The sequence below is a fragment of the Euleptes europaea genome, chromosome 4 (assembly GCF_029931775.1).
Source record: "Euleptes europaea isolate rEulEur1 chromosome 4, rEulEur1.hap1, whole genome shotgun sequence".
NCBI classification, from domain to species: Eukaryota; Metazoa; Chordata; class Lepidosauria; order Squamata; family Sphaerodactylidae; genus Euleptes; species Euleptes europaea.
In genome coordinates, this window is record NC_079315.1 from 10,446,775 (window position 1) to 10,466,325 (window position 19,551).

At 46.5% G+C, this 19,551-nt stretch overlaps 1 protein-coding gene across 1 annotated transcript in view; it reads right to left on the minus strand.

Annotated features, from left to right (window-relative positions):
• The window catches only part of SIDT1 (SID1 transmembrane family member 1), a 79,224-nt gene extending 63,006 nt beyond the window's left edge, over window positions 1-16,218 (minus strand). The window contains exon 1 of the mRNA XM_056848035.1: window positions 16,171-16,218. The gene's annotated coding sequence lies outside the window, so the exon portion shown is untranslated. The remainder of the gene's footprint in view (window positions 1-16,170) is intronic.
• Between the last annotated feature and the right edge of the window lie 3,333 nt (window positions 16,219-19,551).

A 19,551-nucleotide genomic window follows, 5' to 3' on the forward strand; every position in this document is an offset into this window, starting at 1 on the left:
CAAATACTGTCACTTTTGTACACAGCTGTAAACCAGGTTTCCCTTGCGACGAAAACATGTAATTCTCATAATATTTCTGACTATACATCGTACCATTCTGGGAAGCCCTGCTTACTGTAAAAATTGACTTTTCAAAGTTTGTTCTCCCATGGTGACGATGGCTTGGTTGTGTTTTTCAGATTTCTTAACAAAGTTACTGCTTAAGAATTAGGGTCGCCAGCTCTGGGTTGTGAAACACCTGGAAATTTTTGGGGCAGAGCCTGAGGAGGGCGGGGTTTAGGGAGGGGAGGGACTTCAATGCCATAGAGTCCAATCACCAAAGCAACCTTTTTCTCCATGTGATCGGATCTATATTGGCTGGAGATCAGTTGTAATAGCAGGAGATCTTCAACTACTACTTGGAGGTTACAATTAAAGTCAACTTGGATTGCAAAATAAGTTATTCAATAGAAAGCAACCACTATGGCAATTACATAAAGCAAACCAATGATATCAAAATAATTATAAAACTGAGTCTTTGTTCATTCACAAAGACTATTTACAAAATTTACAAAATTTATTAGGACCACTACCTGGAGGTTGGCAACCTTATTAAGAATGGCAGAAACAGGCTCAGGTATTTTCTGAGAAACCTGCTGGGAAGATATTTCCCCTAGTCTTTCAGATGAACTAATTAAATCAATCCATGTTCCATTTTAAAAAATTAGTTCAATCTGAACTTTTTGTAGGGGTAGCCTGCCCAATAAATGAGACAGAAAGGCAGTTCAAGAAAGAAAATCAAAGTTGTCTTTATTTGGTTTGAGAAGTTTCCTGTCTGAAATGAAATTAAAAAAAAAATACCAGAACCCAACAATCTCTGCACTGGTGTTCCCTGAAAAGAATCGATCCCATCAGTAGTCACTGGCTGTTTGCAGGGCCGCATCTTGCCCACTGCTGTATGTAAGCAGTGCTTACAAAAATGCTCTCTAGTAATCCATCTCAACATAAGAACATAAGGAAAGCCCTGCTGGATCAGACCCAGGCCCATCAACTCCAGCAGTCTGTCCACACAGCGGCCAACTAGGTGCCTCCAGGAAGCCCACAAACAAGACATCTGCAGCAGCACCATCCTGCCTGTGTTCCACAACACCTAATATATATAATATAATTATAATAACATAAGAAAGGCCATCGTGGATCAGGCCAAGGCCCATCAGGTCCAGCAGTCTGTTCACACAGTGGCCAACCAGGGGCCTTCAGGAAGCCCCCAAACAAGACGACTGCAGCAGCATTGTCTTGCCTGTGTTCCACAGCACAGCATCTCCTTTGCAAAGTAGCAGCAAAGGCTGCAAACCCAGAATTTTGCAGCGTTTCGGCTGTGCAGTTTGGTCAATTATTAATCACAGCATTGCCCAGAGACAGCAAGTTAAGAACTGTGTGCATCTCACCCGCAAGCACAGACACCTCTGAAGCTTTTGTGCTTATGCAATCCGTGCAGCCCATTCAAACTAACAGGAGATTTTCTCCCCCCAGTTGGAAAGGCACACATTTCCACACCCTGGGCCTTCTGTATCACAGCAAAATGGCAAAGAGCAAGGTCAAACCTCAGCCCTGTTTTCATGACCTCCCTCTTCTTTTACTGAAAAATCCAAAGGAAACAAAAACCCCACACCCCAAACTGGACTTGGCTTAGCAGAATAACATCTCTCTAGATAGGGTTGCCAACCTCCAGGTACTATGGTATGAACTACTCTCTCAAACTGTTAAGCTGCAAAAATAAACAGTAGTTGGCTCGGCAAACTGTGATATATTGTAATAAAACATCAAACAATCATTTAAACAATGTAACAGGACACAGTGAAACAGTGAAAAAGTGACTGACGATGACAATGTTGTATACAAAAATGGGCCAAAACAAGCAACAGGTACAAGACAAGTGAAGATGGCGCAAGCAAACAAACAAACACAACAGCGAAGAGCCACAATAATTTCAAAATGCTCATGATAAGGAACAATGTCCAATAAAGTCAGCTTGGCTCTTGGCTGGGTGGTTGCGCAGTCAGGCAACTCAGAGGAAACGCCTTTCCGGATATACAGCAGCGCTTTTGTCACCAAAAGTGACTTCTTCAGCCTTTGAATATGCAATGTAGCTTACAGCTTCAAATTTCTCTGCTCCCAAACAGGGCTGCTAACTCATTCTGGTTTGATCTTGTAACGAGGCCGCTTTGGCAATAGGACTCTATGGCACTGAAGTCCCTCCCCTCCCCAAACCCCACCCTCCTCAGGCTCCGCCCCCCAAAACCTCCCGTCGGTGGTGAAGAGGGACCTGGCAACCCTAGGGGGTCTAGAGAACTGGCAGTTAGGTTTGCTGTAGAAAGGGAGCGGTCCTAGATGGCCCAGAAGCAAATATACACAGCTTTGCGCTGGAAGCCAATGATAAGGAGGAGCTGAAGGGCTGCCTTTGGGATCGGTGGAGCTAAGCCGAGGACTACAAGAGCAATCCTGTCCCTTTCCATGTCTCTTCTGCAGCCTCGACTGTCTCAGCACCAGGGCACAACCACAAAGACCAGAATATCCCGTGTTGATTGGGATACTAGCATGGTGGCAGAAAATGCCGTCAAGTCACAGCCAACCTATGGTGACTCCATAGGGTTTTCAAGGCAAGAGACAAACAGAGGTGGTTTGCCACTGGCTGCCTCTACGTAGCGTAGGGTTACCAGCTCCAGGTTGGGAAATACCTGGAGGTTTTTGGGGTGGAGCCTAAAAAGGGTGGGGTTTGGGGGCGGGACTTCAGCGCTATAGAGGCCAACAGACAAAGTGGCCATTTTCTCCAGAACTGATCTCTATCGGCTGGAGATCAGTTGTCATAGCAGGAGATCTCCAGCTAGTACCGGGAGGTTGGCCACCCTAACGTAGCGACCCTGAATTTCCTTGCTGGTCTCCCATCCAAGTACCGACCAGGCCCGACCCTGCTTAGGTTCCAAGATCTGACAAGACTGGGCTAGCCTGGGCCATCCAGGTCAGGGCAACACTAGCATAGTGTGAAATAATCCCCTACAAAATAAACAGTATCAGCATCTGAGCAGTCACTGTTGGAAACGGGATGCTAGACTGGATATCTTTTGGTCAGATCCAGCAGGGTTCTTCGATTCCCAGGTTGTGCGGGCTCAATGCAGATCAGGACCACAGCTAGGGTTGCCAGGTCCCTCTTCGCCACTGGCCAGAGGTTTCTTGGGGCGGAGCCTGAGGAGAGCGGGGTTTGGAGAGGGGAGGGACTCCAATGCCATAAAGTCCAATTGCCAAAGTGGCCATTTTCTCCAGGGAAACTGATCTCTGTCGCCTGGAGATCAGTTGTAATACCACGAGATCTCCAGCCACCACTGGAGGCTAGAATTCAAAAACAAAGTACAAGTACAAACAAGCCAAAATAGAGGCAAATAATGAATATCACAATAGAATATGCTGATAATAAATATATTATGAGGAAAACGTCAAAAGGACAACCGCAGTTGGTAAGAACAAGGGGACAAAAGTCCAAAATTTGCATTAAATAGAAACATAAAGCGTTAAAAAGTGCAAAAGGCATAAAAACGCTCACAAATCATGGAAGTCCATACATAGAACAAGAAGCATGGGACAAGAATATAGCACAATGGGCTTCCGGTAAAATTCCCATTTCATAGAGATTTTTTCAAGCTTTAGATTCCTCCAAGTGCTTGTAGCTTCATTCAGAAGTCAAAGGAGTGTACCTTCCTAATATATGGACGGCTGGATATGCCATAAAGTCCAATTGCCAAAGCGGCCAATTTCTCCAGAGGAACTGGTCTTTGTCGCCTGGAGATAACAGCGTGAGATCTCCAGCCACCACCTGGAGGTTGGCAACCCTAACCAGGCAACATGAAGCAGGCAATACATTGGTGGGGGTGTCATCCTTATGGGAACTTGGGACTGTTTGCTTACATTATTGAATGTAAGCCTGGGTGAAGAGACACCGTGGCTTTTGGGGGCTCTGGTCATGGTCACCCTGTTCCAACGGTTCAGATGACATGTCTTCTTTCTTCAGGCCTGTTGGCTTGTTATATGCTCTGTGAAGGAATAGACGTCACTACCCCGGAACATGAGGACGTCAAATACCTTTTTTTTAAATGCCGAAAGGTTGCCGAAACCTTATCAGCGGGCGAAGCCTGGTAGTGGAAATCTACTGGGCGAGAACAAGGATTCAGCCAAGTGCCTCGTTTAATTTTCTCTGCCTTAGGCAAGAGATTAAACATCTTAATGTACCGATGAATATTTTACCGGTCATATAAAAGGTTCTTTGTGACAACAACATTTTATAGGGCTTTTACGCCCACAGCCAAATTTGAAAGTGAGACAAAGTGTGAACACTTTTAAATATAATAACAGTATCCGTGATATCTAATGTCAGTATCATATAATAACAGTATCAGTGATATATATATATATATATATATATATATATATATATATATATATATATATATATATATATATATATATATATATATATAATCTCTTGTCTCTTCCATCCAAATTTCGTTGCTTTTTTCGCTTTATATGCCATACTTTTGAACTTCTTCCCTACCTACATAAACCAGTTCTGTTTATGTATTATACCACTTTATTAGATATAGTATACTGTTAAATGAGCTTTAATCTTGTAATCCCATTTTCTTGCACTGTTGATTGTACGGATACTGCTCAGATTGCTCCATTTTTAATAATGTAATCCGCCTTGAGTCTCAGTGAGAAAGGCGGATTATTAACTAAGTAAACAGCATAAACTTGAATTTATTTACTTACTTTATTGATACCCTGCCTTTCATATGAACATATATATGAACATATGAAGCTGCCTTACACTGAATCAGACCCTTGGTCCATCGAAGTCAGTATTGTCTACTCTGACCGGCAGCGGTTCTCTAGGGTCTCAGGCAGAGGTCTCTCACATCACCCACTTACCTAATCCCTTGAACTGGAGATGCCGGGGATTGAACCTGGGACCTTCTGCACGCCGAGCAGAGGCTCAACCACTGAGCCACAAGCCCCTCCCAATAGGGACCCAAAGAGGCCTAACATCATTCTCCTCTCCTCCATTTTATCCTCACAAGAACCCTGAGAGGTAAATTAAGCTGAGTATGGTCTTTCATGCATGGCTGTTCCCTCGCCGTCACCCCGACGACTTCGGGTCTTTGCACTGATCATCCATGCCATTTCCTACCGTCAGAGGTCGCCTGGCTCTCCCCCTGCGTTTCCCCACGTTTTGCCCCGTTTTCAAATTTGAGATAAATCAGGTCTCTGAAACACGGGAAAAGGCAGGGGGAGAGCGAGGAGACTTCCGACAGTCGGAAACGGCATGCATAATCAACCCGAAGTCTCAGAGGGGTGACGGCGAGTGAAACAGCCAAGCATAAAAGGCCAATGTGAGACGGGCGCAGGGTCACCCAGCAAGCTTCCACGGGCAAGAGTGGAGATTTGAACCTGGGACTCCCAGATCCTAATCTGACACTCTTACCACGACCTGCCTTCTGGGAAGCAAGTCCCACAGAGACAAATAGGGCTCAGTCCCAAACTGGACTGCAGGCTAGGTATATGTCATTCCTTTTAAGGAGCCTGAAAAACAAAAGGTCACGTGTGGGTTGGTAATCACAACAGCTCACACATATATGCATTTGCTTTTATTTATTTATATCTGCTTTTCTCCCACTGTTGGGATTCAAAGTGGCACCGAATATCATTTCCCCCTCGTCCATTTCCTCGCAACAACCCTGTGGGGTAGGCCAGGGCGCGAGTTTGTGAGGGGCCCAAAGCCACCCAGTGAGCTTCCATGGTTGAAGCCGGGATTCGAACTCGGGTCAGCCCAGGGTCCTAAGCCTGCCACTCTATCCACTACAAAACGCCAGCTTTCCTATGCAGCGCACATCGATCAACAGCCCTCCCGACGTCCCTGCGATGGCGGAGTTACTGGCGAAAAGTGGAAATGCTATGCACAAAACCACCAAATGGAGCTATCCTGTTCGGTGAAAAGATGGGCTAAGTGTTCTGGTTGGAGACAGCCTGTCCGGCACAGAGGCACAGACAGCCTTTCTCTGCCATCATCCTGCCTCCCAGAAGTATTAAACCAGACAGGGAGGCCCCAGAATAACAGCAAGCTTAGAAGGTTGCTGACCACTCCCAAATATCAGAAATTATTCTGTTTGTTTGGAACTTTTACAATATTTACCCACGGGCGTTGTACAGGTAAAAGCTTGATTAGTAATTATCCAAACTGCATGCCTCTTTTGCTTTTGTTCATATTCATCCCTTGTAACTCCTGCTGCTTCCGCCCTCCCTTCTTTCTCTCTCTCATTTTTAGGGTTGCCGGGTCCCTCTCTGCCACCGGCAGGAGGTTTTTGGGGTGGAGCCTGAGGAGGGAGGGGTTTGGGGAGGGGTGGGACTTCAACGCCATAGAGTCCAATGGCCAAAGCGGCCATTTTCTCCAGGTGAACTGATCTCTATCGGCTGGAGATCACTTGTAATAGCAGGAGATCTCCAGCTAGTACCTGGAGGTTTGGAAATTAGCACGGGTAAAAGGTACACAAATGCACAGAGCCAGTTAGCAAAATGCAAATATTAATAGGTGCTAGAAAAGAGAGACAAACAGTGTGAAGCAAATATTCCTAACAACTGTGACTAAACAATTTACAATATATACATGGAATTAGTAATTTTACTACTACTACTACGTTAGTATCCCATTTGGGAACTTGTGGACATTGCTGTGGCTTACTATTGAACCTTTATGGACTTTGCTAGGCTTTGAATTACCATTGTATGGATGAGATAATGTGGGGCTGAAGAAACCAAGGTGAAACGGCTGTCCCCCATCTTTTGATCTATAAATTTTGGATCTATACCTGTTGGATTTATACCTGAGAATAACTTATGCCATTGGAACGGATCATCTTTGAAATATTTAAGAAGAGGACTTTTTTGCCTGTAAAATTACTAATTCCATGTATATATTGTAAATTGTTTAGTCACAGTTGTTAGGAATATTTGCTTCACACTGTTTGTCTCTCTTTTCTAGCACCTATTAATATTTGCATTTTGCTAACTGGCTCTGTGCATCTGTGTACCTTTTACCCGTGCTAATTTCCAAACCGCCAAGGTATAGGCACGGAGGTGCCTTTGTTTTGTTTTTGCTAAGTACCTGGAGGTTGGCAACCCAATCACCACGGCTAGTAGCCCCGATACACCTAACCTCCATGAATCTGTCTAATTCCCTTCTAAAGCCATCCATGTCTGCGGCCATCAGCCACTGGTAGTGAATTCCAAATTTTAATCACTCGTTGGGTGAAGAAGTATTTCCTTTTGTCCATCCTGAATCTACTGCCCAAAAGCTACATTGGATGCCCTCCGGTTCCGGTATTTTGGGAGAGGGAGAAAGAGTTCTGTCCACTCTCTCATGCACAGTGGACAGATATGTCTTGTACACCAGTTATAAATCAAAAAGACGTCTTGAATTTCACAGGTCTTCAGGACCTACTGTTTCGATTTTTTGTCTCTGTATGTATGTATAATATTTCATGTCGAAGACTTTAAATATTTCACGTGGAAGAATGCTATATATAACTACTTCATCCATCTGATGAAGTGAGCTCCAGTCTATGAATGCTCTTTCTGTAATAAACGTATCAGGTTCCAAGGTACCACAAGACACCTAACTGTACCATACACAATACAATAACTACGTTAAGTTTCCCCAAGAGGGCAAATGCCAATTCTCCGGTGCCATTTCAGGTTGGGATAATGGCAGGGGAGGAAATCTTAAGGCTGTTCTTCCCGCACGCTGTGGTCCTGATTCAAATCAGGCCCCCACGCATGGAAATCCCAGACCATGTCTACTACCCCAACCCAGAGGTGTATCCAAGAAAAATATGTCACGATCGTATTCCCATCTGGGAAATGCTACAAAACTAGACTCAACGACCCTGCCCCTTGCCCAAAGTCACTAGAGAAATGAGGAATAACCTGTTTCTCTGTGGATTTGCAGACGGATGAGAACTAGTCGGGAAACCTGTGTTCTTACTGTGCTGAACTCTCCAGAACTGCAACAACCGGCTGCCAGGTTTCCCAAATATTGATGCACTTGTTGCTATAGTGCTTGCTTTCTTTACTCTCCCCCCCCCACTGAATATGTATTGCACAATGGGTTGCGGGTAGGGTTGCCAACCTCCAGGTGGTGGCTGGAGATCTCCGGCTACTACAAACTGATCTCCAGGCGACAGAGATCAGTTCCCTTGGAGAAAATGGCCAGTTTGGAAGGTGAACTGTATGGCATTATACCCCATTCACTCCTCGAACCTCACCTTCCTTAGGCTCCACCCCCCAAAATCTCCAGGTATTTCCCAACCCAAAGTTGGCAACCCTAGGGGCCAGTCAGATGACTACAGCCACAGTCTCTTTTTGCTTGGGAATGGGGGAAAGGGTACTGACCCCCTGGTTTTGGACAGGAGTCTCATATATGCAGGAAAGATCAGATATTTTATTGATAATATTGTCAGACACAGAAAGTTCATTTCTAACAGTAAGAGGAGCAAAAGCTGGGTATGCCAAGCACTGGAAAGCTAATGCACAGAGAACCAGTAGCTGGTGATACGACATACTACAGAGATGGAGAAAAGAATATATTTAAATGGGGCTTGAGAACAGTTGTTTGTTGTTTGACTGGTTATTTTGAATACGGGATCAGGAATCATAGCACACTGGAACAGCAAGTGCGCTCAAATGAAAAGCGTGGCGTAAGGTATTACGGTATATCAGGGGGGGACCTGTGAAAATTCACATAAGATGGTTCCTCCTCACCTATACCTCATCCTCAGTACTGTTGACTGCTGCCGTTCGATGAGGCATCTTTTTTGGGGGTTGCTACAGCAACTAGTCTGCAGAGGTTGTTCTTTTTATTTTGTTTTTTGCAATATCGCTATTACCGTTTGGTGTTTTTTAAAACAAACAAACAAACAAAAAACCCACCCTGCACTTTTTTTCTTAAACAGGTTTGATTTTTGTGCAAAACCAGGGATTTGCAGAAGTATAAATTGTAGCTAGGGCCTGAACCTCGTGGGTAACAGTTATAAAGATGCTGTAAAAAGTACACTAGTAAATTGAACGTAAGTCTTCTTTAAACCATGTAATGTGTTTTGTTTGCAGCTTTCCCCCTTCTCGATGCCATTAACTTTGCACATTTATTTCCCCCTCCACTTTAATGACACTGATAATTCATGATAATATTGTAATTGTTCCTGGCTATGTTATTAATTGCCCTGACCTGGATGGCCCAGGCTAGCCTGATCTCATCAGATCTCAGAGGCTAAGCAGGGTCGGCCCTGGTTAGTATTTGGATGGGAGACCACCAAGGAATACCAGGGTTGCTATGTAGAGGAAGGCACTGGCAAACCACCTCTGTTAGCCTCTTGCCATGAAAACCCCCAAAAGTTGTCGCCATAAGTCGGCTGCGACTTGAAGGCACTTTACACACACACACACACACACACACACACACACACACACACGTTATTAATTAAAAAAATTGGCCAGTGAAGAGCTATCCTAACAAGTGTTAATGTGTGGTTTGGCTTTGACAGACAACCATTTGGTTATTGGGGAAATGGACGTGAAGACAGGCACAGCATATTAAGAGCAGGCAAGGAAACTAGACTGCTCAAGAAGAAGAAGAGTTGGTTTTTATACCCCGCTTTTCTCTACCTTTAGGGAGTATGAAAGTAGCTTAGAATCACTTTCACTTCCCCTCCCCACAATAGACACCTTGTGAAGTAGGTGAGGCTGAGAGAGTTCGGAGAGAACCGTGACTAGCCCAAGGTCACCCAGCAGGCTTCATGAGTAGGAGTGGGGAAACTGACCCGGTTCCCCGGATTAGAGTCCGCCGCTCTTAACCACTACACCACGCTGGCTCTCAAGAAGCAAACACATATCTTGCTTTCCTGGGATTAACACTGGAAAAACAAGCGCCTCGTCTCTTGGGAGTAGTCAAGCTTGAATGGGGAAAAACCAGCTCGAGAGGGTGCTTACCGTCAGGGCCATTAGGAGAAACTAGGTGGTCGCCTAGGGCGCAGACCTCAGAGAGGCACAGAGTTGGCCTGAGGGGCACAGTTTTAAACTTGGGGGAGAAATGCAACTGACAATTTATATTTTTATATTTTAAGATAATTATATTCCATTGCACTGTTGTGGAACTTAACTATAACATCTCATAAAAAGTGTTGTGCTTTTATTTTTTTCTACACGACATCTGTTTTTAAATATGGGTTAGCAATGCGGGGGAGACACACAAGTAGTTAGCCTCGCCTAGGGCACAAAAATGACTGGCACCGGCCCTGCCTTCGGTTTACCTGTGTGTAGGAATGCCTTCTCATCCCCACCAGGCAATCCACAGAGGGGTTTTGCAACTTCTTAAGATGTGTGTGTGTGTGTGTGTGTGTGTGTGTGTGTGTGTGTGTGTAATGGAAGGTGAAAGATTTACATATATACCAACAAATGTATATGTCCCATCAGCATCTGCAACGCTGTTGGAGACGCCAGCCTTCCACTGTGGGTGAAGAACCCAAATCCGACAGATCTATCTATCTATCTATCTATCTATCTATCTATCTATCTATCTATCTATCTATCTATCTAGTTTTTAATTCCACGAGAGCCAGAATGGTGTAGTGGTCAAGAGCGGTGGTTTGGAGCGGTGGACTCTGATCTGGAGAACCGGGTTCGATTCCCCACTCCTCCACATGAGTAGCAGAGGCTAATCTCATGAACTGGATTTGTTCCCCCGCTCCTGCACACGAAGTCAGCTGGGTGACCTTGGGCTGGTCACAGCTCTCTCAGCCCCACCTACCTCACAGGGTGTCTGTTGTGGGGAGGGGAAGGGAAGGTGATTGTAAGCCAGTTTGATTCTTCCTTAAGTGGTAGAGAAAGTCAGCACATAAAAACAAACCAACTCTTCTTCTGCTCTGAGACATAGTGCCAGGTTAACAACCCTCGCACCACCTGTGGAACAGGACTAGATCTAGTTCTCTGAAGGATTCTGGCCCAACACACCAGGAGCATTCCAGAAACGGCTTCCACAACGGCTGGGACGGCTTTTCCTCATCCTATTCAAGCTGAGGGCCTGGAAGGGTGCGCTGCTGGCTCAGTCAGTTCACAAGGCCATAACCCGCTCCAGATAGGGTTACATAAGAACATAAGAAAGGCCCTGCTGGATCAGACCAAGGCCCATCAAGTCCAGCAATCTGTTCACACAGTAGCCAACCAGGTGCCTCTAGGAAGCCCACTAACAAGACGACTGCAGCAGCACCATCCTGCCTGTGTTCCACCGCACCCAAAATAATAGCCATGCTCCTCTGATACTAGAGAGAATAGGTATGCAGCATGACTAGTATCCATTCTAACTAATAGCCATGAATGCCCCTTTCCTCCATTAATATGTCTACTCCCCTCTTAAAGCCCTCCAAGCTGGCAGCCATCACCACATCCTGGGAAAGGGGGTTGCCAGCTCTGGCTTAGAAAATACCTGGAGATTTTGGGGGTGGAGTCTGATGAGGGCGGGGTTTGGAGAGGGGCAGGACTTCAATGCCATAGACCCCAATTGCCAAAGTGGCCCTTTTCTCCAGGGGAACTGGTCTCTGTCGCCTGGAGATCCGTTGTAATAGCAGGAGATCTCCAGCCACCACCTGGAGGTTGGCAACTCCGGACCCTGACTAGTGAGAACATGCAGGGTAAGTCCTGGCTTTCAAGGAGACCAGCAGACCAGGAAATCAGAAACCAGAACAGCTGCGGAGTACAGAAACAGACAGGAGGTGGCTAGTTACACCCTGCAGATACAGTTCGCTTGGCTGCTACCTGTCTATTTCTATGATCTGCAACTTTACAATCTTTTATTGTACCATCCATATATTTTTTTTTAAAAAAAAGGAAAAAGAAGAAACTATTTATGGATCTAAAACCCAAAGGTGGTACACATGGACAGTTTTGAAAAAGCTGTGTGTATTGCATCTATTTGGTATCCCATGGGGGGGAAAGGTCTGCAAAGATTTCTCAAGCTGGAGATGCCTTGAAATTCTATAAGGGGCTTCTTCTCATTAGTCAGTGGCCACGTTGGGCCTGCGGTTTCTGTGCCAATGTCTGAAGAGCTCATTGAGGAAATATGTCCTTCCCCCCCCCCACCATGCACTCATTAATTAACTTGTCTCTGTGTGTTAAGTGCCGCCAAGTCGCTTCCGACTCATGGCGACCCTATGAATGAAAGTCCTCCAAAATGTCCTATTGTTGACAGCCTTGCTCAGATCTTGCAAATTGAAGGCTGTGGTTTCCTTTATTGAGTCAGTCCATCTCTTGTTGGGTCTTCCTCTTTTCCTGCTGCCCTCAACTTTTCCTACCATGACTGTCTTTTCCAGTGACTCTTGTCGTCTCATGACGTGACCAAACCACAATAGCCTCAGTTTAGTCATTATAGCTTCTAGGGTCAGTTCAGGCTTGATTTGATCTATAACCCACTGATTTGTTTTTTTGGCAATCCACGGAATCCGTTAACCCTCTCCTCCAACTCCACATTTCAAAGGAATCTATTTTCTTCCTATCAGCTTTCTTCACTGTCCAGCTTTCACACCCATACATAGTAATAGGGAATACGATGGCATAAATTAATCTAGTCTTGGTGGCCAGTGACACATCCTTACACTTCAAAATATTTTCTAGCTCCTTCATGTCTGTCCTTCCCAGTCTCAATCGCCTTCTGATTTCTTGGCTGCAGTCTCCCTTTTGGTTGATGATGGAGCCAAGGAATAGAATTAATAGAATTAACTTACATCAGTAAAATAAATGAGCATGCCAGTTATAAAAGATCTTGTAATGAACGAGATTACTGCTTAAAAAAGCACTTAACCACACCCCTTCTGGCAGCAGGGTGAACATAAATATGGAGGGGGTGAAAGTGACTAAATGCACTGAATAATTTAATTAAACCTTGAAACAGGAACCTGGCTTTTACATGGGTTATGTATGAGTGGTTAATAAAGTACAGATTATTTCATTAAGGGGAGGGGCTGTGGCTCAGTGGTAGAACTTCTGCTTGGCATGAAGAAGGTCCCAGGTTCAGTCCCCGGCATCTCCAGTTAAAGGGACCAGCCAAGTAGGTGATGGGAAAGGCCTCTGCCTGAGACCCTGGAAAGCAGCTGCCAGTCTGAGCAGACAATATTGACTTTGATGGACCGAGGGTCTGATTCAGTATATGGAAGCTTTGTATGTATGGAAGCATATAGTTTGGGGAAGGGCTGTGGCTCAGCAATAGAGCATCCAGGTTGGCATGCAGAAGGTCCCAGGTTCAATCCCCGGCACCTCCAGTTTAAGGGACTAGGCAAGTAGGTGATGTGAAAGACCTCTGCCTGAGACCCTGAGACCCTGGAGAGCCGCTGCCGGTCTGAGTAGACAATACTGACTTGGATGGACCGAAGGGTCTGATTCAGTATAAAGCAGCTTCATGTGTTCATGTGTTAATCCCAAAGGGAACAAAATAAATAGTGTCCATTTTCCTGTGTAGGGTATTTGGGGAGGCCATGCTGGAATTAGAAATGTCTGTTTTTACTTGAACGGCATTGCTAAAGTCCACCAAAGCTAATACCCACAATAAGAAGAAGAGTTGGTTTTTATATGCCGACTTTCTCTACCTTTTAAGGAGAATCAAACCGGTTTACAAGTGCCTTGCCTTCCTCTCCCCATGACAGATACCTTGTGAGGTAGGTGGGGTGAAGAGAGTTCAGAGAGAACTGTGACCAGCCCAAGGTCACCCAGCAGACTTCATGTGGAGGAGAAGGGAATCAAACCCAGTTCTGCAGATTAGCGTCTGCCGCTCTTAGCCACTAGTATTAGTAGTCATTAGTAGTCAAACTGCCACGATTCCGGGGACGATTTCCAGCGATTGTGGTAATAGTTCAAACAGATTATTGTTTTATAAGGTTTTATTTGTGGTTAGCCGCTCTGAGCTCGGCTCCAGCCGGGATAGAGGGCGGGATACAAGTCCAAAGATAAATAAAGATAAATAACTAAATGTGAAGGTGGTTCAGAGGGCAGACTCCATGTAAGACGTGGGACCGGTCAATTGGAGCTTGCTTTTTTTTAAAAAAATTCTGAGCTGCTACAAGAAATGAATTCAAATTAGGGAGAGCAGTCCATCTGATGTCCCCAAGCACAAGCCACCAGAAATTCACCCAGAGGACAGTAAGAACCTGAGACGCCTCACTGAAACAGATCAAAGTCAATCTAGGCCAGAAATACTGTCCAACAGCAGCTAGTAAGAATTATTATTATACCTTTTAAGGACTGGTATCCCACTTTTTACGTCCGTGGCATTTCCAAGGTGGCGTAACCGTTTTTTAAAATGCCTCCACAGAACTTAGACGCACAGCATGACGGAGAAAGCTTGCCCCCAGAAGAGGTATGCCGCTTTTGAACATGGAGGTTCTATTTTGCTATGGAGACCAACTCTAACAAGGAAGAGGCCCCTCTGATCAAACTCAAGTCCCCCCCTCGTCCAGCATCCTGAGTTCCAACAGCAGCCAGCCAGCCTTCGTGGCTTGCCTCTATTCCTTCAGAATCGGAACCTTGCGAGGTATACTGCCTCTGAACAGGGAGGTTCCATTGAGCCAAGGTAGCAAGCTGGCACCAGTCAGCTCACACTCAGGTCCCTAGTGACCAGCATCCCGCGGCCAAAGAGCGCTCCTTCTTCTTGGGTCCTCAGTAGCTGTTACTCAAGAGTAAACTCCCTGTCCCGGCTCAACCCCGCTGACAGCTGCGGAATTCCCACGCAGAGATTTTCTTTATTTAGATATTTCTATGCATGGGAGGTTTTGCCTTGGATTGCCCACTCTCTAGACGCACATTTTCCCCATCCGAATTCTCAAAACTCTGCATGGGGGGGCTTATTTTTGAGTTTTGAGCATTTGGCTGGGGAAAATGAGAGAGAGCGGCCAACCCAAGGCGAAACCTCCCATGCATTTTTGCCCTTTGCCTTGGATTTGCTGCTCTCCACGTGCACATTTTCCCCATCCGAATTCTCAGAACTCTGCAGGGGGGGGGCTTATTTTTGAGTTTTGAAAATGCGTATGGGGAAAAATGCGCGTCCAGAGAGCATCAAATCCAAGGCAAAGGGCAAAAACGCATGGGAGGTTTCGCCTTGGATTGGCCGCTCCCTAGATGCGCATTTCCCCCATTTGAATTCTGAAAACTCTGCATGGGGGGTGGGGGGTTTATTTTGGGGTTTTGAAAATTTGCCTGGGGGACATGCGCCTTGAGAGAGAGGCCAATCCAAGGCAAAACCTCCCCTGCGTTTTCGCCCTTTGCCTTGGGCTTGATGCTCTCTAGACGCACTCCCGTGCGCTTTGGCCCCAATCCTCCCATGCACAAACGGCATGACAAGTCAGCCCATTGGAAGCAATGGGAGAGGCTGCACAGCCCATTGAAGATAATGGGAGAAGAGAGGTTGACTTGCATTGATTCCATTGAAAGACATGACAGCACAAAAACGGTTGCAAAGAAAACGCGGAATGGATATCCCAGTAATGTTTCTGAACTGTCCTGAGGTGGGGATGACAGACCCCCAAGGGGATTGAAAGCCCCTGGGACCCCCAGAGGTGTTCTAGGGTGGGGATGACAGACCCTGGGACCCCCAGAACTATTCTTAGGTGGTGATGACAAATCCCCAAGGGGAGTGAAAGCCTCTTGGACCCCCGGAGGTCTTCTTGGGTGGGGATGACAGCCCCTGGGACCTCTAGAAGCATTCTGAGGTGGTGACGACAGATCCGGGACCCCCAGGACGGTTGAGAAACATTACTGGGACATCCATTCCGCGTTTTCTTCGCAACCGTTTTTGTGCTGTAATGCCTTTCCATGGAATCAATGCAAGCCAACCGACGCTCTCTTCTCCCATTATCTTCAATGGGCTGCGCTCTCTTCTCCCATTATCTTCAATGGGCTGCGCAGCCTCTCCCATTGCTTCCAATGGGCTGACTCGTCATTCGTGGCAGTACATCCCCCAGGGTCTCCCTTCCTCTCGCAGGGCTTCCCCGCAGCCCCCGGCGCCCCGACGGTGGGGGGGGGGACGACGGACGACGACCCCCGAAGCCTCACCTGGCCCGCCTGGCCGGTGTAGTTGAAGGAGTAGAGCCGCTCCGCGTCGCGGCTGACCGTCCCCGCGTAGACGTGGCCGAACTCGGCCGCCAGAGCCCCGCCGGCGGCCAGCAGGAGCCACGCCAGGCCGGCCCGGCCGCTCATGGTCCCCCGGCGGCCGGGGGCCTCGACGACGACGCCGCGACGCCCCGTCCGCCAGGCGTCCCGCCGGACCTGGGCATTGCAGGGAGGCAGATCCCGGCTGCTCTGCTCGGCGTGCAGGGCGGGGAGGAGGAAGAGGAGGAGGAGGAGGAGGAGGAGGGGGGGGAGCGGCCCGATCCCCGATCCCCGATCGCGGCCGGGCGGGGGCGGCGAGTCCCCGGGCCTCCGCAGTCCTCGCTGCGGAGGTGGGCGTCTGCGGGCTTGCAAAGCGTCGTTGGCCAGCGAGCGCGCTTGCAAAAAAATAATAATAAGGGGGGGGGAGAGAAAAAAAAATCCTGCTTTGCCTCGCTTGGAGACGGAGGCGGCGAGGTAGACTCCCCCTGGCTAGGGAAGCTCCACTGATTCCGCGATTTGTGATACTCTCTTTTCCTTTCTGTGAATGTATTGGGTCGCTGGGAAAGACAGGGACGCTAGGAAAAGCGGAGGGCAGCAGGGAAAGAGGAAGACCCAGCAGGAGATGGACGGACTCAATAAAGGAAACCACAGCCTTCCATTTGCAGGATCTGAGCAAGGCTGTCCAAGATAGGACATTTGGGAGGACTTTTATTCATAGGGTCGCCATGAGTCGGAAGCGACGTGACGGCACTTCACACACACACAAATGTATTAGGACTGCAAGGGAATAGCTTGTTGCTGGGCAGGATATCTCTGTGTGTCTGTGTGCTAAGGAATTGGGGCAAGGCTCATGGAGGGTTACAATAAACCATAACAAGAACTGGGCGAAACTGTGACGATCCTGCCGCCTCCATGCCTGCAGTGCTATCAGCTTTACCCTGAATGTTGATGGGTTGTCGTGTCTTGGATATGGATAGATATCTCTCCCTCCGTACAATCGGGACTCAGAGATTTCTGCCCATTAGGGCCTCTGGGTCGCCAGAATAAACGGCTTTCTTGAAAGAACCAGGGCTCGGGGCTTTGCGCCCGCCCTTTGCCACGTGTCCGTCCGTCCGCCCGCCCGGTCGACGCTCCCCCGGGGCAAGGCGCGACCCGTTTGGCGAGCCCGGCTTCCAGCGCGCGTTGCTGTCGGACTAGTCATCCCTGGCCGTTGATGCAAAGGCCGGATTGACGTCTAAGCGACGCAAGCTCTAGTTGGGGGCCCCCAAAAAAATTTAAAGGGAAAAAACACCTAGATGTACATTTCCAAAATATAAGATAAAAAAACAAATAAAATAAAACCTACATACAGCAGCAGTGTTTTGTGTTGTGTAGGCTCCTATGATGCAGGGGCCGGATTGACGTCTAAGCGACGCGAGCTCTAGCTTAGGGCCCCACTCTCTTGGGGCCCCCCCAAAAAATTTAAAGATAAAAAACACCTGGATGTACATTTCCAAAATATAAGATAAAAAACAAATAAAATAAAACCTACATACAGCAGCAGTGTTTTGTGTTGTGTAGGCTCCTATGATGCAGGGGCCGGATTGACGTCTAAGCGACACGAGCTCTAGCTTAGGGGCCCACTCTCTTGGGGCCCAAAAAATGTAAAAAATTTAAAGGGAAAAAACACCTGGATGTACATCTCCAAAATATAAGATAAAAAAGAAATAAAATTAAACCTACATACAGCAGCAGTGTTTTGTGTTGTGTAGGCTCCTATGATGCAGGGGCCGGATTGACGTCTAAGCGACACGAGCTCTAGCTTAGGGGCCCACTCTCTTGGGGCCCAAAAAATGTAAAAAATTTAAAGGGAAAAAACACCTGGATGTACATCTCCAAAATATAAGATAAAAAACAAATAAAATTAAACCTACATACAGCAGCAGTGTTTTGTGTTGTGTAGGCTCCTATGATGCAGGGGCCGGATTGACGTCTAAGTGACACGAGCTATAGCTTAGGGCCCCACTCTCTTGGGCCCCCCCCAAAAAAAAATTTAAAGGGAAAAAACACCTGGATGAACGTTTCCAAAATATAAGATAAAAAACAAATAAAATAAAACCTACATACAGCAGCAGTGTTTTGTGTTGTGTAGGCTCCTATGATGCAGGGGCCGGATTGACGTCTAAGTGACACGAGCTATAGCTTAGGGCCCCACTCTCTTGGGGCCCCCCCAAAAAAAATTTAAAGGGAAAAAACACCTGGATGAACGTTTCCAAAATATAAGATAAAAAACAAATAAAATAAAACCTACATACAGCAACAGTGTTTTGTGTTGTAGGCTCCTATGATGCAGGGGCCGGATTGACGTCTAAGCGACGCGATCTGTAGTTTAGGGCCCCACTCTCTTGGGGGGCCCCCCAAAAATTAAAAGGGATAAAACACCTGGACGTACATTTCCAAAATATAAGATAATAAACAAATAAAATAAAACCTACATACAGCAGCAGTGTTTTGTGTTGTGTAGGCTCCTATGATGCAGGGGCCGGATTGACGTCTAAGCGACACGAGCTCTAGCTTAGGGGCCCACTCTCTTGGGGCCCAAAAAATGTAAAAAATTTAAAGGGAAAAAACACCTGGATGTACATCTCCAAAATATAAGATAAAAAAGAAATAAAATTAAACCTACATACAGCAGCAGTGTTTTGTGTTGTGTAGGCTCCTATGATGCAGGGGCCGGATTGACGTCTAAGCGACACGAGCTCTAGCTTAGGGGCCCACTCTCTTGGGGCCCAAAAAATGTAAAAAATTTAAAGGGAAAAAACACCTGGATGTACATCTCCAAAATATAAGATAAAAAACAAATAAAATTAAACCTACATACAGCAGCAGTGTTTTGTGTTGTGTAGGCTCCTATGATGCAGGGGCCGGATTGACGTCTAAGTGACACGAGCTATAGCTTAGGGCCCCACTCTCTTGGGCCCCCCCAAAAAAAAATTTAAAGGGAAAAAACACCTGGATGAACGTTTCCAAAATATAAGATAAAAAACAAATAAAATAAAACCTACATACAGCAGCAGTGTTTTGTGTTGTGTAGGCTCCTATGATGCAGGGGCCGGATTGACGTCTAAGCGACACGAGCTATAGCTTAGGGCCCCACTCTCTTGGGGGCCCCCAAAAAATTTAAAGGGAAAAAACACCTGGATGTACATTTCCAAAATATAAGATAAAAAACAAATAAAGTAAAACCTACATACAGCAACAGTGTTTTGTGTTGTGTAGGCTCCTATGATGTAAGTAATGGGCCCTGTCTGCTAGCCTGCTCCATAAAATATCACTGGTTTGCTCATTTCTATATATAAATTAGCA